The sequence below is a fragment of the Hyperolius riggenbachi genome, chromosome 5, assembly GCF_040937935.1.
Source record: "Hyperolius riggenbachi isolate aHypRig1 chromosome 5, aHypRig1.pri, whole genome shotgun sequence".
Lineage (NCBI taxonomy): Eukaryota > Metazoa > Chordata > Amphibia > Anura > Hyperoliidae > Hyperolius > Hyperolius riggenbachi.
Window position 1 is genome coordinate 277,698,531 of NC_090650.1, and position 17,420 is coordinate 277,715,950.

Sequence of the window (17,420 nt, forward strand, 5' to 3'; positions counted from 1 at the left end):
TTAATATCAATTTCCAAGATAGAAAAGGGTGAGAGAGCCCTGCCCTTGTGAGCGTACAATTTAAAGGATTGGGGAGAGAACAATGGATGGGATAATATACAGTATTCATACAGGCAGAGTGTTTTTAGGTTATCTAGTGAGTAGAACAACTTGATAAGAGGTCGAAGGAAGAATGGCCTAAGTAAGATCGTATACTTGTCGGAAAAAATTAGTTTTGAGGGAGTGTTTATTGATTTCAAAGGTTGATGAGTGAAGGATGTGTCGTGGAAAGGCATTCCAGAGGAAAAGTGAAGCACAAGAGAAGAAGTTACAACAGAAAGAGTGAAGACACAACGGAAGCTGTCTGCCACAGATTACGTATAGTAGTAGTACTACGGTAGCGACTCTGATGTCTGTAGAAGACTTTCGTACACGCCACTGGACACCAACAGACTAAGCGACATTTGTGAGACAAAAGTCACAAGAGATTAACCAGTTGAATCGCTCAAACATGGCTGTGTCTGCAGACAGTCTTTGCCGTGTCCACATGAACAAACCGTTGCACGAACTGTCGCTCAACACGTGTCTGTACAGACATTTGTACGCCGTGTGTATGGGCCTTTTACTGGTGCATGTTATTTGGATTAACTTCTTGCCGACCGCGTCACGCCAGTAGGCGTGGCCGCGGCGGCAGCCCCAGGACCGCCTAACGCCAATTGGCGTAAAGTCCTGGGGCTCTGTTTTGCAGGAGATCGCGCGCAGGCTGCGCGCGCATCTCCTGCTTGGGGGGCGGAGCTCCGCCCCGCCTTCAGTCTCCGAGCGGCTATTGCCGCTCGGGAGACCGGTAGACGGCGTGATCGCCGTCTATTTACTTTGTGCAGCGCTGCGATCAGCAGCAGCGCTGCACTGGGGACAGCCGTGTGACACGGCTGTCCCCATGGGGGACAAGAGAGCGATCGGCTCTCATAGGCAGAAGCCTATGACAGCCGATCGCCATATTTGGCCGGCTGTGGGGAGGGAGGGAGGGAGGGAGGGAAGGGAGTTAAAGAAACAGGGTTTTTTTAAAAAAAAAAAACAAACAATAATATTTATTAAAAAAAAAAAAAACATGGGGGGAGCGATCAGACCCCACCAACAGAGAGCTCTGTTGGTGGGGAGAAAAGGGGGGGGGAATCACTTGTGTGCTGAGTTATGCGGCCCTGCAGCTTGGCCTTAAAGCTGCAGTGGCCATTTTAGCTAAAAAATGCCTGGTCACTAGGGGGGTTTAGCCCTGCAGTCCTCAAGAGGTTAAGTACAACAGACTCAGGAAAGTCTAGGGGGTGGACCCTGTCACTTTCAGCTTAAACTCTAGTTATGAACCCTCCCCACTTTATTCAAAGCTAAGAAAATCTGATAAGGCTGAGGTTCTATATTTGGTACTACACCGGCAAATTGTGTAATATATTGTACGGCTGTGGATTAGAGGAATAATTGTACAATTATGGTCATTTCACTTTCCACACTTTCTCATTCCATTCTGTTACTATCTAGTGTATTTATGGTGCTATGTAATAACAACTGTTGATGCTATACATGATTTATGCAGATGGTATTGTTTGTTTAGGATAAGCATCATCATAAATCCTAAGGCTGTGAAACAACAGTGCAAATGTAAGAGTCACTATTGATTATTAATATTCAGTCAGTAATTATTCCCCTACTTCATTCATATCACCTAGATGTGAATGAATCTGCAATACTATATTTCTGTTCTTGATAGTAATAGTGCTCTCAAAGGCAAGGGAGCATTTCTTAAAGGACATTAAATACTGCTTATGCAAATTAAGTTTATGTAGTTATAAACCATGCATGATTAAGTCTCTTTCTAATATAAGATATAAAATTCCCTGGGCTAAACCAATTTAGATTTAGAAGAATGAGAGCTATAAAAATGATTTAAGAATCTCTTTGCAAGTGAAAAAAAATGGTTGATGGTAAATAAATCAATAATATTGTACCATTTCACTCCTATGGCACTATCATTTCATAAAGCTGGAACTTGAGCTCATAATGATTTAGCTTCCAATAACAAAGGTACACATCGGATACAGCACATACAGCACTGTAAATAAATTATGACACAAACTTTACTGCATTCAAGAACCCCTAGTCCTGGGCACAAAACCCATTTTTGCTCTATTAAAAATCTTTTGGCCAAGTTTGCATTTATCTATATGTGTGTGCGTGTGCAATGCATGTACAGTGTGTCAACATATTTTTGCAGAGCTGGCTGTTTATAGGACAACTGAACTGAGGCCGCCATATTTATTTCCTTTTGAACAATGCATATTGCTTAGCTGTCATGCTGAGCCTCTGCCTCAAACACTTTTAGCCATAGCCCCTGAATAAGCATGCGGATCAGATGTTTCTGACAAAAATCTGACAAGATTAGCTGCATGCTTGTTCCAGGTGTGTGATCCAGACACCAGTGCAGCCAGAAAGATCAGCAGGATTCCAGGCAACTGGTATTGTTTAACTTCTTGCCGACCGCTGCACACCAACTTATGTGAACGCGGCGACGGCCCCATGACCGCTCCATGCGATTGGCGTGAACAGTCTTCTATGGGGCTAGCATCGCCGCTCTGAGACTGTTAGATGGCGAAACCGCCGTCTAATAGGGCTGTACAGCTCTGCGATCTAAGGCAGCGCTGTACTGGGGACAGCCGTGTCACATGCTGAAGCCTATCACAGCAGTTCGCAGTGATTGGATGGCCGGAAGATGGAGGGAGGGAAAATAAATAAAAAAAAAACCCTTTTTTTAATCAAAACAATAAGAACAAAAATATTTGTAATAGAAAAAACAAACATTAGGGGAGCGATCTGACCCCACCAACAGAGAGCTCTGTTGGTGGGGAGAAAAGGGGGGGGGGGGTTACTTGTGTGCTGAGTTGTGTGGCCCTGCAGCGAGGCCTTAAAGCTGCAGTGGCCCAATTTAGGAAAAATGGCCTGGTCTTTAGGGGGGTTTAGTACCGCAGTCCTTAAGTGGTTAAAAGGAAATGAATATGGGAGCCTCCATATCACAGAGGCAGACCCTGGTGATACGCCACACTCCAATATTGTGAAACAGCTAGAGAAGGAATATAAGTGTTCGAAAAGTTATCAGTTGTCCAATTTTACCTCCACTAGTGAGGAATCAATTATTCCTGGCAGAGCACTGCAGGAAAATAACAGGCAACACAAACACACATCGATTTTCTGGTTCAAACCTGCTGATTCTTGCTGGGAGGAGCTGTACTTCTTCCTATAAGATATCACAATCATTACAGGGTTACAATTATAATAATAATTATCATACAAATAATTGCAGTATATACCATTTTACAAAAAAATGCTGTATGCACCATGCTGTCCTATATATGGCCATAGAAATTATTTCACAGTGCAGCTTTAGAAGACTGTTATTTTGAAATGGTAAAACGTGTAACAGGGGTTTCCACCTGACCTGGTTCAACGTTCAAAACTGACTGCCCTTTTAATATTATTTTCTTTCTTCAAAAAAAGAGCTAAAGTCTAGAGAAATCTCTTCAGCTGCCAGGTAAGGGCTGGTTCACACGTAACTCTCACATTTCCGGTCCGGTCCAGTACGGGTCCATTCAAAAATGGCTCTGCAAAAAAATGACGCAGGGTGATGCCGTTAATAGCATCTTGCTACTAAAGTTATTTAACTTTTCAGAAATGTCCTAAAATGTTAAATAACCTTAGTAAGAAGATGACATTACTGGCATCTCTCATACATTAAATCTAAACAATATATCCGCACAGGAGGAAATAAATATGTCCCATAAAACTTGCCAAGTTAAAAGTCCTCAGATAGACTCCATATACATCCAGATCGTAACCTTTGCGCTATAAGGTACTTCAATGCTTCAATCCTCCACCAACACCCTTTAAAGTGCAGGCTTAATAGCTTCCAAGTAGACCCAGATTATAAGGTCTGAAGCCACGATTACAGGTTCCAGATTATATCTCCACCTTCCATATGTTCAGCGTCCTCTCTTTGTAATATGGGAGCCTCAGGGCCGGAGCTACCATAGGAAAAAATGGGCAATTGCCCCAGAGCCTGTAGGGGCCCCCAAGGTGTCCCTCCCCATCTTAACTGTTGCTTCCCAGGGACTCTGCAGAGTCTGTTAAGTTGGGAGGTGACTGGGGGAGAGTCAGCAGACAGCTCAGGGACCCAGGAGGGAAATTTGGCAGCTGCAACAAAAGGCCTCTAATGACGCTTTTTGGTCGGGGGGGGGGGGGGGTGTTCTGTTGGTGGGCCCCCAGGCTAATGTTGCCCTAGGGCCCAATTGTTACTTGAACCGGCCCTGGGGAGCCTTCATATCACAGAGGCAGACCCTGGTGATACGCCAGACTCCAATATTGTGAAACAGCTAGAGAAGGAATGTAAGTGATCGAAAAGTTATCGGTTGTCCAATTTTACCTCCACTAGTGCATTTAATGCATATATGCATTAAATGAATAACAACAAATCTAAGTGTACTCCGTATAAAATTCGCCAATTTATTCAGCTAAAAACATGTGCAAATACTCACTTCTGGGCCCTTTTTACAGGGACCCACAGCAGTACAGCGCATGTAATAAGGATAGGTGGGGTGCCGCTCTCCCATCTACCATCTGTCCGGCCGACCAGGTTTCGCATAAGCGTCATCAGGGGCTTGCAGGCTGCATATATGCTGGGAGCACCTATAATACAAAGAGAGGACAATGAACATACGGAAGGAGGAGATATAATCTGGAACCTGTAATCGTGGTGGCTTTGATCAAAAATGCTTCAGACCTTATAATCTGCGTCTACTTGGAAGCTGGTAAGCCTGCACTTTAAAGGGTGTTGGTGGAGGATTGAAGCATTGACGTACCTTATAGCGCTAAAGTTTCGATCTGGATCTCTCATACATTACCTGGTCTGGGCCATCGTGTCTCCTTCGCTTCCTGTTTAGTGTGCAGGAGTCCTGCAGCCAGCCAATCACCTTGCGGGGACTGAAGCCGTATGGTGATTGGCTGGCTGCAGAACAGCTGCAAGCTAACAGCAAGTGAAGGAGCGATCGCCCGGGACCAGGTAATGTATACTAAAGCCCCTGCCTACTCTCACACTGGACCCTTCCTCTACCTATGCCTAAACCTAACCACTCCAACCGCGATGCCTAACCATGGATCACACCACCCCCGCTGCGCTGCCTAACACTAACCCCCCACCTGTATCCGACTCCCTGCTGCCATAGATGCCAATAGTACAAGCTGCGATTAGCGGCAAGAAGGTTTAACTATTTTCGCCTTTCGGACGTGGCTTTCACTTCCAAAAGGCTGTTGCGCGCGCTTGCTCACAGGATAGAAAAACAAAAACTCACTATCTTGTGGCCAAATAGTAAAACTACATGCACATACATTTTAATACAAAAAGACACAATAAATTACATTTAAAATTAACTGTTTACCACCCACACCCAAAAAATACCCAAATAAAATTTTTAACTAAAAAAAAAAATAAAAAAATTACAATTTAAAAAAACAAAACAAAACATAAATAGTTACCTAATGGTCTGAACTTTTTTTTTAATATGCATGTGAAGAGGATATACAACTAATATTTTTTAAATTATAAGCTTGTAAATAGTGATGGACGCCAAATTAAAAAAGGCACCTTTATTTCCAAATAAAATATTGGCACCATACATTGTGATAGGGACATAATTTAAATGGTGCAATGCCCGGGACAAATACAATACATGGGTTTTAATTATGGTAGCATGTATTATTTTAAAGCTATAATGGCCGAAAACTGAGAAATAATGAATTTTTCCCATTTTTTCCGTTAATTTTCCTGTTAAAATGCATTTAGAAAAAAATAATTCGTAGCAAAATGTACTACCCAAAGAAAGCCTAATTGATGGTGGAAAAAAACAAGATATAGATCAATTCATTGTGATAAGGAGTGATAAAGTTACTGGCGAATTAATGGGAGGTGAAAATTGCTCGGATGCATAAGGTGAAAAACGACTGAACGCTGAAGTGGTTAATTATGGTGACCAATAAATAGCGGGCGTCTTGGGCGCCATAATTAAACCTTCTTGCCGCTAATCACGGCTTGTACTATTGCTGCCTATGGCAGCGCCATTTTTATCTGCTCCCTCCAGTACTGTCCTGTCAGTTGTGCATCAGATTTCTATTACTGTATATTCCTGCGTATAAGACTACTTTTTAACCCTTGAACATCTTCTGAAAAGTTGGGGGTCATCTTATACGCCGGGTGTCATTGATGTCGGATGATACGCCCTATCCTGTTACCGCCTCTCAGATCTCCCTGCTGAGTAGAGATGGGCCGAACGGTTCGCCGGCGAACGGTTCCCGGCGAACTTCGGTGGTTCGCGTTCGCCTCCCGCAGGCGAACGTTTCCGGAAGTTCGGTTCGCCCCACAATGCACTATGAGGGTCAACTTTGACCCTGTACATCACAGTCAGCAGGCCCAGTGTAGCCAATTAGGCTACACTAGCCCCTGGAGCCCCACCCACCTTATATAAGGCAGGCAGCGGCGGCCATTACGGCCACTCGTGTGCCTGCATTAGAGAGAGTAGGGCGAGCTGCTGTCTGTCTCTCATAGGGAAAGATTAGTTAGGCTTAGCTTTTCCTGGCTGCATACCTGTTCAGTGATCCTGCCACTGCATACCTGTTCTGTGAACCCACCCACCACTGCATACCTGTTCAGTGATCCTGCCACTGCATTCCTGTTCTGTGAACCCACCCACCACTGCATACCTGTTCAGTGATCCTGCCACTGCATACCTGTTCTGTGAACCCACCACTGCATACCTGTTCTGTGATCCTGCCACTGCATACCTGTTCTGTGAACCCACCCACCACTGCATACCTGTTCAGTGATCCTGCCACTGCATACCTGTTCTGTGAACCCACCACTGCATACCTGTTCTGTGAACCCACCCACCACTGCATACCTGTTCAGTGATCCTGCCACTGCATACCTGTTCTGTGAACCCACCCACCACTGCATACCTGTTCAGTGATCCTGCCACTGCATACCTGTTCTGTGAACCCACCCACCACTGCATACCTGTTCAGTGATCCTGCCACTGCATACCTGTTCTGTGAACCCACCACTGCATACCTGTTCAGTGATCCTGCCACTGCATACCTGTTCTGTGAACCCACCCACCACTGCATACCTGTTCAGTGATCCTGCCACTGCATACCTGTTCTGTGAACCCACCACTGCATACCTGTTCTGTGAACCCACCACTGCATACCTGTTCTGTTCAGTGGACCCGCCACTGCATACCTGTTCTGTTCAGTGGACCCGCCACTGTATACCTGTTTAGTGAACCCGCCACTGCATACCTGTTCTGTTCAGTGAACAGTTTGGTGTGTCAGTGTGAAGCAGTACCTTAATTACACTACCTGATTGATGTATACACATGCAAGATGTTTTAAAGCACTTTAGGCCTGTCATTTAGCATTCAATATGATTTCTGTCCTTAAAACGCTGCTTTGCGTCAAACCAGATTTTTCCTGGGGACTTTTGGCGTATATCCCACTCCGCCATGCCCCCCTCCAGGTGTTAGACCCCTTGAAACATCTTTTCCATCACTTTTGTGGCCAGCATAATTATTTTTTTTTTTCAAAGTTCGCAGCCCAATTGAAGTCTATTGCGGTTCGCGAACTTTAACGCGAACCGAACCTTCCGCGGAAGTTCGCGAACCCGGTTCGCGAACCTAAAATCGGAGGTTCGGCCCAACTCTACTGCTGAGGGAGCGCAATCTATTCTTCCATACCGCTCTGATAAACAGGTAGACAAGGAGAGCTGACCAGTCTACTTAAAGGGAAGGTTCAGGGAGGGTGGGTAAAAAATAAAAATCAATTTCCACTTACCTGGGGCTTCCTCCAGCCCGTGGCAGGCAGGAGGTGCCCTCGCCGCCGCTCCGCAGGCTCCCGGTGGTCTCCGGTGGCCGACCTGACCTGGCCAGGCCGGCTGCCAGGTCGGGCTCTTCTGCGCTCCAAGGCCCGGAACTTCTGCGTCCCACGCCGGCGCTCTGATGTCATCGGACGTCCTCCGGGCTCTACTGCGCATGCGCAGTAGTTCTGCGCCTGCGCAGTAGAGCCCAGAGGACGTCCGATGACGTCAGCGCGCCGGCGTGGGAAGCAGAAGTTCCAGGCCTTGGAGCGCAGAAGAGCCCGACCTGGCAGCCGGCCTGGCCAGGTCGGGTCGGCCACCGGGAGCCTGCGGAGCGGCGGCGAGGGCACCTCCTGCCTGCCACGGGCTGGAGGAAGCCCCAGGTAAGTGGAAATTGATTTTTATTTTTGACCCACCCTCCCTGAACCTTCCCTTTAAGGAGAGTTGACCAATGCAACAAGTCAATTGACTATATACTGGGTAACACATACAGTACAGCACCAGTATCTGTTCATACACAGCACCAGTACATGATTTTTTAATTTTACTTTTAATTCTGTGTGCGTTGGAAGAGGGGTAGTCTTATACGGCAAATATATCCCAAACTCTATATTTTAACTGGAAAAGTTGGGGGGTCGTCTTATACACCCAGTCGTCTTATACGCCGAAATATACGGTAGTTTTACTCGACTGGACCGGAAAGGTACAACTTTATGTGTGAACACACATAAACATGAACAAACTGATACAAACCTGAGAGGACTGGACCGGACCGGACCAGAAATGGACAGATGTATGTGTGGAACACATGCAAAACTGATGCCAACTGTCAAAATCTGACCGGACTGGACACCTTTTATGTGTGAACCAAGCCTAAGTGATAAAACACATTCAAGTATAACACATTCAAGTACAATAAGTATGTTGAAATATGCATTTCATATGTCGCACCTGTAGCTTGAAAGATGGCCTTGGTGATCACTCTTTTTCCATAGAGGGAACATTTGTTACCAGTAATCAGTGTACCTGAGACCTACGAATTTAAACTTATATACATACCTGGAGCTTCCTCCAGTCTCAGAGCCCTTTCACACTGGGGCGGACCGCAGCCTAATTAAAGTCTGTGGGGTAGTTCATACCACCCACGTTGCGGTATGCTGTGCCGTAAGTGCCCTACCTAAAGCGGGCATACCTACGTTAGTGTGCGGCTCCGGAAGTCATGTAAGTCTATGGCAATGCAGGGTTTGCCAAAATGTTGGTGTTGTAAAGTTGCGGTGTGCATGCGCAGACACATATTCTTAAAACTTTGTATTTCCAAAACAGGAAGTGACCACAAGTGAGCGTCAATTCCTGTTTGGATCCCGGCCAGAAGGGGAATGCTGCATACTAATGCGGTAATCCCTGAAGGCCTGTTTTTATCGGGGTGGTCCCCAACCGCACCACTAATGCCAATCCGCAGTGTGAAGCCGGCCTTAGGCTAATTGGCCCATTGCTGTCTTCCCAGTCGGGGCCAGTCAGTGCAGGCACAGTCTGGCTGCTTGCGCTCCTCCAGCGCACTCTTGTGGCCAAGAGCATTCTGCACCTGTGCAGTATTACTGTGCAGGTGCAGAACGCTCCCCACCACGGGGCACACGTGCACAGTATGCCCTGATTCATGGCATTAACGGGGCTTCTAACAGAGGATCCAGGCAGCGGTGGAGGATAGCAAGGGACTGATTAGCCGGAAGTAGCCCCAAGTATTTATAATGTTTTTTTATTTTTGCTGGTCTCAGGTTTACTTTAAAGACTTCTGTAGTTTAATGATTGTGCCAGTGGAATCTGACCATATCTTTTTTGTCCTGTACAGGTAGCCACGGTTCATATCCAAGAAGGACACATCTCCAGAAAAACAACACACAATAGCATTCAGCAAGTCAACCTGCCAACCCTTCTTCAAAAACAGACCCCCTCTCCTTCCCCCCCCAAAAAATTATATAAAAATAAATAAAAACATTAAAAAAATAAATAAAAACAAAAACATTGAAAGAGTATTTCTTTTTTTTAATAGAAATAATCATGGACACAACAAAACCACGTGATCTGCAGCAGTCACTTTAAAGGGAACCAGAGACGAATGGCCAGCTAAAATAGAAAAAGATTTTATACATACCTGGGGCTTCTTCCAGCCCCATAAGCCTTGATCGCTCCCACACCGCCATCCTCCGCTTCCTGGATCCGCCGGTACCGGGCCCATCACTTCCGGCAGACGCGGCCAATTGTCCGCATCACAGGGGCTCCCTGCATACCCGTACGCATGCGGCTGCGCAGTAGGCAGCCACATGCGTAACTGTATGGAGAGAGCACCCTGTGATGCGGAGTATTGGCCACGTCCGCCGGCCGACTGGCGGTAATGACGGGACCCAGTATAGGCGGATCCAGGCAGCGGAGGACGGCGGCGTGGGATCGATCCGTGCGTATGGGGCTGGAGGAAGCCCCAGGTATGTATACTTCATCCTCTCTGGTTCCCTTTAAGCACAACTATAAGTACACTAAAGGTAGCCATACACTGGTCGATAGCCACCAGATCGTCCAACAGATAGATCCCTCTCTGATCGAATCTGATCACAGAAGGATCTAATAACTGCCCATACACTGCACACAGATTTTGAATCAATTTCAGCATGAAACTGATTTAAAACCAGTGGAGCTGTAGCTTGCCTTGCCGCCCCAGGCCTCTGCATTCAGGCTCCCCCGGCCAGCAGAAATAATATTACCTGCCTGCTTGCATGGGTCCCCAGGGTCCTGCTATCACTTCTTCCGGTGTCCTCTTCACTTCCTGTCCCATCCTGTGGCAAGCCAAAGTTCAAACAGTAGAGGGTGCTCTACTGTTTGAACTTCAGCTTGTCACAGGACGGGACAGGAAATGAAGAGGACATGGAGAAGAAGGCCAGCTGGAAGAAGTGACAGCATAGATCGGGGACTCACGCCAGCGGACAGGTGATAGAATTGCTGCTGCTATGCTGCATCGGTCGTGGCTGAATCGAACGCCGCTAGAGATGTGCACCTGACCCGCAGACAATCGATCAAAATTTTCCATGTGGACCAATCGTCTGAATCGTCCGATTTCGGATGGAAAACAGTCTATCGGTCATTGTTTGCGTTAACCATTTCACAGTAGATTCGATCACAGTTATCAAATCTGCTGTATATCGACGGGATTTCAAACAAGTGTATGGGTACCTTTAAATACAGTAAGTGATGAAGTTTCCAAACAACAGATTTCTCTTTACAAGCTGTCCAGTTTATTTTCAGTATGCTTTTCATTAAATACAGTTTTTAGAGACATATGGTTTTATCTTTTCCTAAATCAGTAAATTGTACTTATTTCTTTGTTCAGTAGGTCATCTTACTGGCTGCAAGCATATGCCATGATACAATGATATGATGACTCTTTGCAAGTGACACATATTTGCAGTTAGCAGGAGTAAATAATGTGGACTAACAAATTATTACTTCAATCTGTCAGAGCATAGAAAATAGAAAAATCAAACATAAAAACGGAATAGAGTAACTTATTAACGAGAACAACTGCTGCAGCTGCCTGAAGCAAATGACAGATAAGATTAGGTGGCATGCACCTGGCCATCAATAAACATTGTGAAGTGCAGTTTATGTGATTTGGTAACCTAGGCAGAGAAGCAGTCGTAGAAGAGGTCATTGCCAAAGAAGTTAAATATTTTTCTTGAGAAAAGAAGTTAAATATTTCCTTGGGAAAACGTGAAGACAGAGTATAGAGTAAAAACAAACTTGCCAATTTATATGCCATACATAACATATATACATATTCAAAACATACTTTCCATGCCTTGTTTCTGTATGAAGTGCCTGTAACGATCGTCTTCCTTTATCAGTGATTAAGAGGGCTGATTTACTTTACAGAGTAGTTGAGGTCAAATTCACAGTCTGTCTGAATGAGCATGGATGGGGGGGTGTTGCATAGTTAAACACATAGCTGAGGTCCTTGGGGTGCAGGAGATGCTCCACCCCGCTCCTTGGCAGTGTGGAGGTGTCCATGTTTCCGGAGACTGCTGAAGCTCTTTGGAGACCTCAGCGCTGCGGCCCGCCCCCAGCTTGGCAGCCACCAATCAGGAGGCGGCTGCTGAGCTGATGGCAGGTGGGTATGGCCATAGCCTTGGCTGTGATTTTGAAAAAAATCGGCAGGGCTCATTCTAAGAGGGAGGCGGAGCGATCACCAACCTGAAGGGAAGACGTCAGGACAGGTGAGTATTTACCCTGCGAACTCCCAAACCTCCATCATTCAGACAGAGCCTGTCATTACAGACTCAGTCAGTTTAGCTTTAGGTATTTGCAGTGAATTTATACTGTGTTTACTTAAAACACTCAATCAGGTTCAGAAGAATTAATAAAATTTGACTTTTCTGAATCTCAGGACTGGATGTTTGAAATTAAAGATGGTTGAAATAAAAGAGTCTATCTTTACTGCTTAGCTGCAATGGCTGTAGATTGCTGAAAAGTGTGTGTCATGTAATTACAGGCGGGCCGGGTATAAAAACAAATTTCATTGTTTACTTGGCCTCTAAAGACTGAACCTCTTGTAAATGACTTTAAAACCGCTGACAGGTGAAGTGAATAACACTGATTATTCTCATACAGCTGCACCTGTCAAATTACGAGATACGTTTGGCAACAAATAAACAGTCAGATGTTCAAGGTGAAGTTTCGTAAGCAGGAAACGGGCTAGCATAAGGATCTGAATGTTTATTAAAGGGAACCTGAAGAGAAAGAAATATAGGGGGTGCTATCTTTATGCCCATACAAACAATGCTGGTTGCCTAGGCAGTAATTATTTTTGAGTTACACACACCTGCAGGAAGCCTGCAGCCAGTGGAGTCAAAGCATCTCACCTGCATGCTTATTCTGGGCCAGTGACTTAAAGTTTTAGAGGCATCAGGACAGAAGTTAGGCAACTGCCATTATTTATTAGAGAATGGAGATGGCAGCTACCATATTCCTCTCACTTCAGGATCTCTTTAATCCTTTCTGGCACTTTGGTTTGTAAACAAATGTTTGTCTTAGAACTAGTATGGCTAATCTACAGGAGCAGAGTGGGAATTCTGAATTATCTGTATTATCACTTTAAAGTGTACCTGAGGCAGAATGTCTGCTATGATTTGGACACAGAGGCATGTTAATGATATCATACATGTCTTTGTGTCCTTTCCTTACTTTTGTTTGTCCCCCCGGCAACTGCATCCCCCCCCCCCCCCCCAAAAAAAGAAAAAAATTGGCATCATTAAAATAAAAAAGGAGCATCCTTTTCTTGAGAGGAACTCCTACAGAAGGCCCTCTCAGACATCAGGAATGCCCCTTCACTGCCTCTCCCCCGCCCGCCATGCGCGCATAGTGTAAAAAAGAAAAGTGCACGAGAGGAGTTACTGAGCATGCCCAGGCCCTCTTGTGCACTGTTCTCAGAGATGTGCCATTAACCCGGATGTACTTCCAGGGTCGCGGCCATCTTGGATATTGTTTTCTTTTTCTTCTGCTCTAACATCTTCTGGCACCAAGATCTAATTTCCGCTGAAATGAAATATCATAATATATATGTAAAGTAAATATCATAATATATATGTGAGTAAAACAGAGAATGCCAGGAAGACGCATTTATCATTCTCTGTGAGGTCTGATCAACTGTTGCTGCGATATAATCAATTCAGGTATTTCATATTCTTTTCTGCCTGTCATGACAGAGGGTGGAGTTGGAGCATGTAGCAGATCCTGCCCATCTCTCAACACCATCTCCACCTTCAAGCGAAGAGAGTTATTGAACCTTCGTGTGCACCTTCTGAGTCCTTCCTCAGCCAGTATCCATATTCCATCAAGGAGCAAGGCTTTCCATAAGTGGACTATTATATCTTCTGTTTTGGACTTACAATCCCAAAAGGACACAGTAATTTCTACAGACTACTCAGACTATAACTAGTTATCATTTTTCACTTTTATATTTTTGAACTATAACAATCTGTTCATTTGTCAAAGTGCTTGTTTTGAAATCACTGCAAAGAGTTCCGTGTTTCCTAGGAAAACGTTACCATAACTGTTATTATATTTTGCTATCCCTAGAAAGGTTGCTGAATGAAAACTGAAGGGACAGGACTGGAACTGTGCAGATTTATGTGTAAACCCAACCTTAGTTCCTCCTCCCCCCCCCCCCCCCCCCGAGTCTACAGTTTAGTAACTAGAATTACCAGCAGGAGGAAGGAAAGTGACAGGATCAGCATGGATCAAAGTGACAGCCTCTTCTTAAAGTGTACCCAAGGCGGATTAGAAAAAAAACACATGCTTACCTAAGGAGATCCTGCAAAGGCTTCACTGCCGTACGTGGATCCCCGAAAGAACTTTGTCAAGAGCTTGTCAGATTGCAGTAAGCTGCACAAGCAGAGAATGAAGATGGCAGCCACCATATGGCTCACTGCTCACATATGGCATAGTGGCTCACTGCTACTGCGCAAGCCGTACTTGTGCGAGTGCAGCATGACCGCGCATGCATGAAGAGGACGACGGTCACGATATTTAAGAAGGACCCAGGCAGCGTTCATAGTGGCGAGAAGGATATTCCTAGGTATTTCTCTTTTGTGTTCCCGACTGCCTCTGGTTCTCTTTAAAGAGTAACTGTCAGGCTGCAAAAGCTAATTTAAACCTCTATTCTCCTGTGTTTAGAAGGAAGCCAAAAAGGCAATACTGAAGTTAAAAATCTCTCTTACTTTTGATGTGTGCTGAACAACAAGGCTGTTAGACCCAAGCTCTTAAAAGGACGAGAGGCCGCATACCATACTGCAAAGCATTCTGGGGCTGCTTCTCCCCACCTTGGGTCCTCCCCTCGGCTGCTAGTGAGAAGTTACAGGCTCATGTTACAACAGCGTGTAACTCACAGCACTGAAAAAACTCCGGGCAGAGTATACTGCATGAGTCCGCTATTGTTCCTAGCCACATTCCTAATTAATATTCACTGCACAGTAGTGTTGTCTTTTTTCTGAGTGGAATCATCAGGAAGCAGGGAGGACATGACAACACATTTGGCTTCATAGGAGACAGACAAACATGGAACCTGCCATGAGCTGTCAGGAGCATCATTCTCTGCAAATACTATATAAAAATTCTGTGAAATCCAAACGTGGACAGTGAAATGCATATGTAATGTAAGTACAGCCAATCTTTAGCTACTGATATATGTGTTTTTTTTCTCTTAGACCTTATACCTAATGGCCCATACTCACGGGCTACAAATGTCACCGCAACACGCGGCGCGCGCGTGTTGCAGCGACAGGTCGCCCGTGAGTATGCGGCGTTGCACGGGCGTGCATTCCAAACCGTCGCTCGTCGCTGATGTCGCCGGGCGATTGAACCGCTCATTCGCCTGGCAACAGTCGCCGCCGCAACTCCGCCGGAACTGTCGCTAGTCCGCGGACTAGCGACAGCAACAAGATAAAAAATGCATTGGGCTTCTGGTGGGGGGAGGAGCAACAGCGACAGCTTCCGTCGCATCAGTTGCCAGGTCCCTCCGTCGTGTGTATGACGAGCTGTCGCCGGCCTGTCGCGCACACGCTCACGTGTGCTGGCGACAGGCCAAAAATTTGCCCGTGAGTATGGGCCATAACAGCTCCTCTTTAAGTAATTATGGCTAGCATATAATATGTACTCACCGCCTCCCATGCTACCATTTGTTGCTGTAGTTTCCATTCGTTTCTTTCCTGCATACAAACCTGATTTAACCGCTTCACAACTGAGGGGTTTTACCCCTTCAGCATCCGAGCAATTTTCACCTTTCAGCGCTCCTTACATTTATTCGCCTATAACTTTATCATTACTTATCGCAATGAAATGAACTATATCTTGTTTTTTTCGCCACCAATTAGGCTTTCTTTAGGTGGGACATTATGCCAAGAATTATTTAATTCTAAATGTGATTTAATGGGAAAATAGGAAAACATTTGGAAAAAAATTATTATTTTTCAGTTTTCGGCCATTATAGATTTTAAATAATGTATGCTACTGTAATTAAAATCCATGTAACTTATTTGCCCATTTGTCCCGGTTATTACACCATTTAAATTATGTCCCTATCACAGTGATGGCTAACCTTGGCACTCCAGCTGTGACAAAACTACAAATCCCATCATGCCTCTGCCTCCCCGAGTTATGCTTAGAGCTGTCAGAGTATTGCAATGCCTCATGGGACTTGTAGTTCCACCACAGCTGGAGTGCTAAGGTTAGCTATCACAATGTTTGGCGCCAATATTTTATTTGCAAATAAAGGTGCATTTTTTTCAGTTTTGCGTCCATCCCTAATTACAAGCCCATAATTTATAAAGTAACAGTGTTATACCCTCTTGATATAAATATTTAAAGATTTCAGCCCCTAAGGTAACTATTTATGTTGTTTTTTTTTACAAAAAAAAAGTAACAATTGGGGAGTGTGGGAGTTAATTTTATATTGTAAAATAATGTATTTGTATGTGAAAAATGTTTTTGGGTGTAGTTTTATTTTTTGGCCACAAGATGGCCACAGTAATTTTTTGTAAATGCATCGTGCAAGCGTAGGAAGTATGCTTGCAGGAAGTTCAGTGACAATGATCAAAGAAGCAGCCATCATTCCCGTTCGTTGATCTCCGGACAAGCGGGCGGCGGGGTGCACGATCGCGGGAGTGTGCGCACGTGCGAGCGGGAGCACGGACAGCGGCGGCAGGGGGTGCGTATATCTATGCTCCGGGTGGGGAACTGAAGTCCAAAGGAGCGTAGATATACTGTACCCGGGCGGCGAAGTGGTTAAAGCGTAATTTTGCTTCATATTTGTTTTACTTTTCCAACAAGGCTGTACAAGCACGAGTTTACTCATTACATTTTAAGGATGACTGAACTGATTTGTTGAGCTTCTAAGTTTCCTCTTAGACTGAGCAGACTCAGTGAAAACATAAATGAACTAGCTTAGACGATTTATGTTAGTACTGTTACCTGGGTTAGTCTGCTGTACACTGTACTTAAAGGATACCCAAAGTGACGTGTGACATGATGAGATAGATATGGGTATGTACAGTGCCAAGAACACTAATAACTATGATGTGTTCCGTTTTTTTCTTTCTCTGCCTGAAAGAGTTAAATATCAGGTATGTAAGTGGCTGTCTCAGTCCTGACTCAGACAGGAAGTGACTACAGTGTGACGCTCTCTGATAAGAAATTCCAACTATAAAACACTTTCCTAGCAGAAAATGGCTTCTGAGAGCAGGAAAGAGATAAAAAGAGTCAATAGTTCATAGATTTTAGCTGTGGCATACTTCATTGAATGTGTCATTGAGAAAAAACAATAAACAGATAACTTAAAAAGTACATTTAAACATCAAATAAAAGTGTGGAATATCTTAAAAATTCATTTTTAGGAGACGGAAGTTAGATACAATTGTTTATTTCATTCGTTTATTTTCGCTTCGGGTGTCCTTTAACATGT